This window comes from Helianthus annuus, chromosome 10 (genome assembly GCF_002127325.2).
Source record: "Helianthus annuus cultivar XRQ/B chromosome 10, HanXRQr2.0-SUNRISE, whole genome shotgun sequence".
In the NCBI taxonomy this organism is placed as follows: domain Eukaryota; kingdom Viridiplantae; phylum Streptophyta; class Magnoliopsida; order Asterales; family Asteraceae; genus Helianthus; species Helianthus annuus.
In genome coordinates, this window is record NC_035442.2 from 77563081 (window position 1) to 77569080 (window position 6000).

Genomic DNA, 6000 nt, shown 5'->3' on the forward strand with positions numbered 1-6000 from the left:
ATCTTTTTGTCTTTCTCATCACACTCTTTGCAAGATTCTGAACATTTCTCACAAGGCTTAGTAACTTCAACCACCTTTCCAACTATCTTTTCGACTTCGACAGTCTTTTCAACTTCTACAAGTTTCTCGACCTCAACAATCTTTTCGACAATCTTTTCGACAATCTTTTCTACTTCGACTATTTTCTCAACTTCCACGAGTTTCTCGACTTCAACAATTTTCTCCACTACTTTCTCTACTTCAACAATCTTCTCTATTGCAATCTCAGCAGTTGCTTCATCTTTCGTTTCTACAGCTTCAGTCTTCGCCTTTTCCTCAGCGAGTAGCTTTGCTGCTTCTAGCTCTCTCTACAATCGAGCAATCTTCTTCTGATTCAGCATCTCAACTTTATCTGCATAGAAAAAAAATTAAAACTGTCAGGATCAATGCTTTTTCTACATTTGTTAAGATACTCTTCCTCATCATCCGTATCAACATCACTTCCAAGATCTGGAAATATCGGAATCCTTTTCTGACAATCCTCATTTTGATCCAGAATCCTGGTAACTAATGCCACATCTGGTTTAGTTCCACTAGGTATATACTTATCCCAGCTAAACCCCTGTGCAACAACCTCATCACTTTGGTCTATTATCCCATAATAAGCTTTCCTATTGGCTTCTTCAATCATTTTCCCATGAGCAGTTTGCGGTTCCTTTTGTTGAGGTTTTTGATCGATTTGATGAAAGATTGATTTCTGATAATAATTGCTCTTTTCTTGACTTTCATTTGACTCTTGGTTTTTACATTCCCGTTTAAAGTGACCCTTTCCTTTACATCGGAAACAGGTAACTTTTGACTTGTCAAAACCAAGTGGAGAGGTAGCCATTCCTCGAAACTCGTCTCTGCCAGTGATCTGTTGAAATTTTTCAGCTCTCTTGCAGGCACTAGCTAAGCACCACTTCACATCCATCAGCTCAAGCTCTTCTGCATCAATTTGGTCGTAATCTTCCTTTGTGAGCATCGGATTACCAATCCTTCCAGCAATCAGACTTTCATACGACTCTAACATGGCGACAAGAGATGCCATGTGTTGCTTTGCCACCTCAGGAGAAAGATTCTGACCATTCTGAATAGTTAGAGTAACATTGCACTGCAGATTATTCGAATTTTGCTTTTGAGGGCTAGGTGTGTTGCTGTTTGGATCAAAGCTTGAGAATGATGAAGTAGATCCACCACTTTGAGTTGTAGTACTTGCATTTGGACTTGCAGAACCATCAGCACTGAATGCAGTACTAATCTTTGGACTTTGACTGGGAGTGGTCTCAAACTTGTTCCCTCGATAGTACAGACTGACGTCTTGCTTTGCATTTGGATTTGCCATGATAGCTGTCTTTTGAATATCCAGCTCCTGCTCTTCGATTTTCTGAATAAACTGAGCCAAATTCATGCTCTCGGACTTTCTCATAAGTTTCACAACCATCAAATATGTTCCCCACTTATGCTGTGGTAACGCCTCAGCTAGTTTATCGACCCACTCATCATCCTCTTTCTTGATGTCCAACCTACCCATTTCCAATACCAGATGACAATACCTATCAATGGTCTGTTTTGTAGTTTCATGGTCGAAAGCTGTAAACATATCGAATGATTTTTTCAATAACGCCTTTTTGTTTTTGATCATATCAGCACTCCCTCTGAATTTCTGAATCAACGCTTCCCAGATGGATCTAGCTGTTCCGTTATGTTGAAGTAACACAAAAATATCTTCTTTAACTGCTTGCTGAAGGATGCTGATCATCATCTTTTCACTTGTGTATTTCAACTTGTCAGCTTCTGTAAAATCATTAAAACCCTTCTCTAATCCATGTTCATTCTTTGGTTTCTCATAATCTTTCAGTAAAGAACACCAAGCAGCGAATCTGTAAGCTTGAACCCAGTTCTCGAATCGGTTTTTCCAACCTTGAAAAGCTTCAATGAACATGAGTTTCGGTGGTTTTTGATGAGTTCCAGTCTCATTCTCATTATACAAAGCTTCAGCAGCGGTTATAGGGGCAACGGGTGTCGCGAACGCATTGTAGAACTCTTCAGCCATGTTTCAAAAATCAGATGATACTTCGGGAAATACCTGACAACACACAAATAAAACATAATCAGTTTAAAGATTTATCAATTAATAGAAACGAACTGGTACTCGAACTGGTGATTATTCTGTGCGGATTGAGGGTTGACACACTGTGCGGACTGAACTTGATGTGAACTGAGATTTAAATTGACAAACCGACAGAACTGCAATGACTCGGATCAATTTCAAACGAACAGACTCACTTTGTGCGAATTGATGGACTTTTGATCGACCTGATGGACTTTTGACAATTGAGAACTTCAAATCATATAAACTAGAACCAACTTTCAAGCGAATTGGACCTTTACAACTAAATGACCTCGTGAATAATACGCGTGAAGAAAATAACCTGTTTGGTCCTTTAAATCTTAGGCTGCTCAAAATCAAAACTACACTATACTTGTGCCGTGAACTTTAATCAAACAACACTATACTTGGGCCATTCAAAACAGTGAACAATTTATTGGCACTATTTGATCCTATTCTCAATTCACATGTACATAAAATGGCCGACATATACTTTTTTTAAAAAAAATCATTGATTGAGCCGTCCATAATAGTGATCACATGAGTTGACAACACCTTTAATCACATGGGCTTCATTATTGTACCGCCCAAAAAAATCAATTAATGACAGTTGACTTTGATTGGATTATTTAAAATGAATTCTATCAACTATGTGGCCGACAAAAGTATGCATCACAAGAATCTCATTGGGCCAATCCACTTACTGACGATTTTGAACTATGTAACAAAATCCATGGAAATTTCTTCCCACTTCCATTGTGGTATCTTGGGCTGCTGAAGTAGGCCCGATGGTTTCTGATACTCCACTTTGACTTTTGCACATGTCAAACACTTGCCAACGTAAGTCGCGATGTGGCCTTTCATGCCAGGCCACCAGTATGTTGTTTTGAGATCGTTGTACATTTTATCCGACCCTGGATGTACCGAGTAGCGAGACTTGTGTGCTTCGTCCATCACAAGCTCTCATAAACCGCCATAAAGTGGAACCCAAATACGCCCCGTTACATAGTAGGCACCGTCTTCCTTTTGTTCCATTCGTTGCCTTGAGCCGCGTAAGGCTTCAGCCTTGACATTTTCGGGTTTCAATGCTTCTATCTGAGCAGTTCGTATCTGTGCAGGAAGACTGGACTGAATGGTGAGTTGCAAGGCTCGTACACGCCTAGGTGTAGTATCTTTCCGACTGAGGGCATCAGCCACAACATTGGCCTTGCCTGGATGGTACTTGATGGCGCATTCGTAATCGTTCAGAAGTTCGACCCATCTTCGTTGACGCATGTTCAAATCCTTTTGCTTAAGGATATGCTCGAGACTCATGTGATCGGTGTAAATTGTGCACTTGGTACCGTACAGGTAGTGTCGCCATATCTTAAGCGCGAAAACAACAGCTCCCAGCTCTAAATCGTGCGTCGTGTAATTTCGTTCATGAACCTTGAGTTGCCGCGAAGCGTAAGTAATAACTTTATCCCGTTGCATCAATACACAACCGAGCCCCTGTATCGACGCGTCACAATAGACCACAAAATCTTCTGTGCCCTCTGGCAATGAGAGAATAGGTGCGCTGCAAAGCCTATCCTTTAAGTACTGGAAAGCAGTTTCCTGAGAATCTCCCCAATGGTAGGTGACACCTTTCTGTGTCAGTAGCGTAAGTGGCTGTGCGATCTTCGAAAAGTCTTTGATAAATCGCCTGTAGTAACCTGCCAAACCCAAGAATTGGCGTATTTCCGTTGGAGTGCGAGGCGCGGGCCAATTCCTGATCGAATCCACCTTGGATGGATCAACATGAATCCCATCCTTGTTTACCACATGGCCTAGAAAGTGGACTTCACGAAGCCAGAAGTCACATTTTGAAAACTTGGCGTACAACTGTTCCCTTCGTAGCAGTTCCAAGATCAATCGTAAATGCTGCTCGTATTCCTCCTGACTCTTGGAGTAAATCAGAATGTCGTCGATGAAAACAATAACGAACTTGTCTAGATACGGCTTGCACACCCTGTTCATCAAATCCATAAATACGGCAGGCGCGTTCGTTAACCCGAATGGCATAACAAGAAACTCGTAGTGACCGTAGCGAGTTCTGAATGCGGTTTTGGAGACGTCCTCATCCCGGACTCTCAGCTGATGATACCCTGACCTCAGGTCTATATTGGAGTAGTAACTCGACCCTTGCAACTGGTCGAATAAGTCGTCTATACGCGGAAGAGGATAACGGTTCTTCACCGTCACCTTGTTGAGTTCCCGGTAGTCTATGCACATCCTAAAAGTACCGTCCTTCTTTTTCACGAATAACACTGGAGCTCCCCAAGGCGAAGAGCTTGGACGAATGAAGCCCCTTTCCAAAAGCTCTTGTAGTTGCTTTGACAATTCTTCTAGTTCAGTTGGAGCCAAACGATACGGTGCGTGGGCTATTGGTGCTGCTGCAGGAGCTAACTCAATCTGGAATTCGACCTGGCGATGAGGCAGTAACCCAGGTAAATCTTCAGGAAACACCTGAGGAAAGTCGCGTACTACTGGAATATCCTCCAACTTCTTTTTCTTCGCTGATGCATCAGTAACAAGTGCCAAGATGGCAGTGTGCCCCTTTCGTAAATATTTCTGAGCCTTTAAGAAAGAGATGATGCCAACCACAGCACCACTCTTGTCGTCTTGAACTTCGAGAGGTTCCTTGCCAGAACGGGGAATGCGAACTATCTTTTCCTTGCATAAAATCTCTGCGTGATGTTGGGATAGCCAATCCATACCGATGACGATGTCGAAACTACCCAAAACTATGGGTATAAGATCAATCGAGAAGGTCTGACCAGCTAAAACGATGCTACAACCCTTGACTACATGTGCGGCTTCTACACTTTTACCATTTGCTAATTCTACGACATGTTTGGTGTTTAGGGGTGTTGGTGTACGTTTTAACAATTTACTCATTTTTAACGATATATAACTTGTATCGGCACCCGAATCAAATAAGACAGTAACATAAATATCGTCGAGAAGAAACTTACCCATAACCACATTGGGATCATTCATTGCGTCACCCCGACCCAGCACAAAAGCACGACCTCGAGCTTCGTTGCCATTGTTGTTGTTGTTTCCCCCGTTGTTGTTGTTCCCGTTGCCCTGGTTGTTGTTGTTGTTGCGATTCTGGTTCTGGTTCAATTGAGGGCAATCACGTTTGAAATGACCTTCTGCCCCACACTGGAAACACCCCCGGTTTCCACGCTGTGGCAGCTGCTGTTGGTTCTGTGGAGCTGGTAGTTGTAGTTGCTGGTTCTGATTCGCAGGTCGCGCACTCCTGCAGTCTTTAGCTTCATGCCCTAACTTGAGGCATCTCTGACAACGTTCCTTGCGACACCGTCCACTGTGGTGTCTGTTGCACTTATTACATAGTGGGTGAATTCCCCGATATCCACCCTGCCCCTGATTGCCTGAAGAGTGATGACTGGGACTCTGATAACTGTCAGTCTTTCGCTGCTGAACCTGTGACTGAACTGAAGCTGATCCCTTGCTGGAATCCCCATCCCATTTTCTTTTGTTGTCATTGGGAGTAGCAGAAGTAGTAACAGCAGTAGTGGTAGCACTGATGCGTTTTGGCAGCTTGTTCTGCTCTACTGCCTGATCCGTAATACGATGAGCAAAGCGCTGAATAGCTTGAATGTTGTCAAGATTAGCCGATGTCACATGGCTCTGGATTTCTGGCACAAGTCCCTTGAGATACAACTCAATGCGCTTAACTGGAGGGTCCACCATCGTTGGACACAGCACGGCCAGCTCGTTTGACCTCTTGGTATAAGCTTCAATTTCTGACCCAGTCATTTTCAAATGGTAAAACTCATCTTCCAACTTGTGGATGTCTTCTCGTGTGCAGTATTCACGTT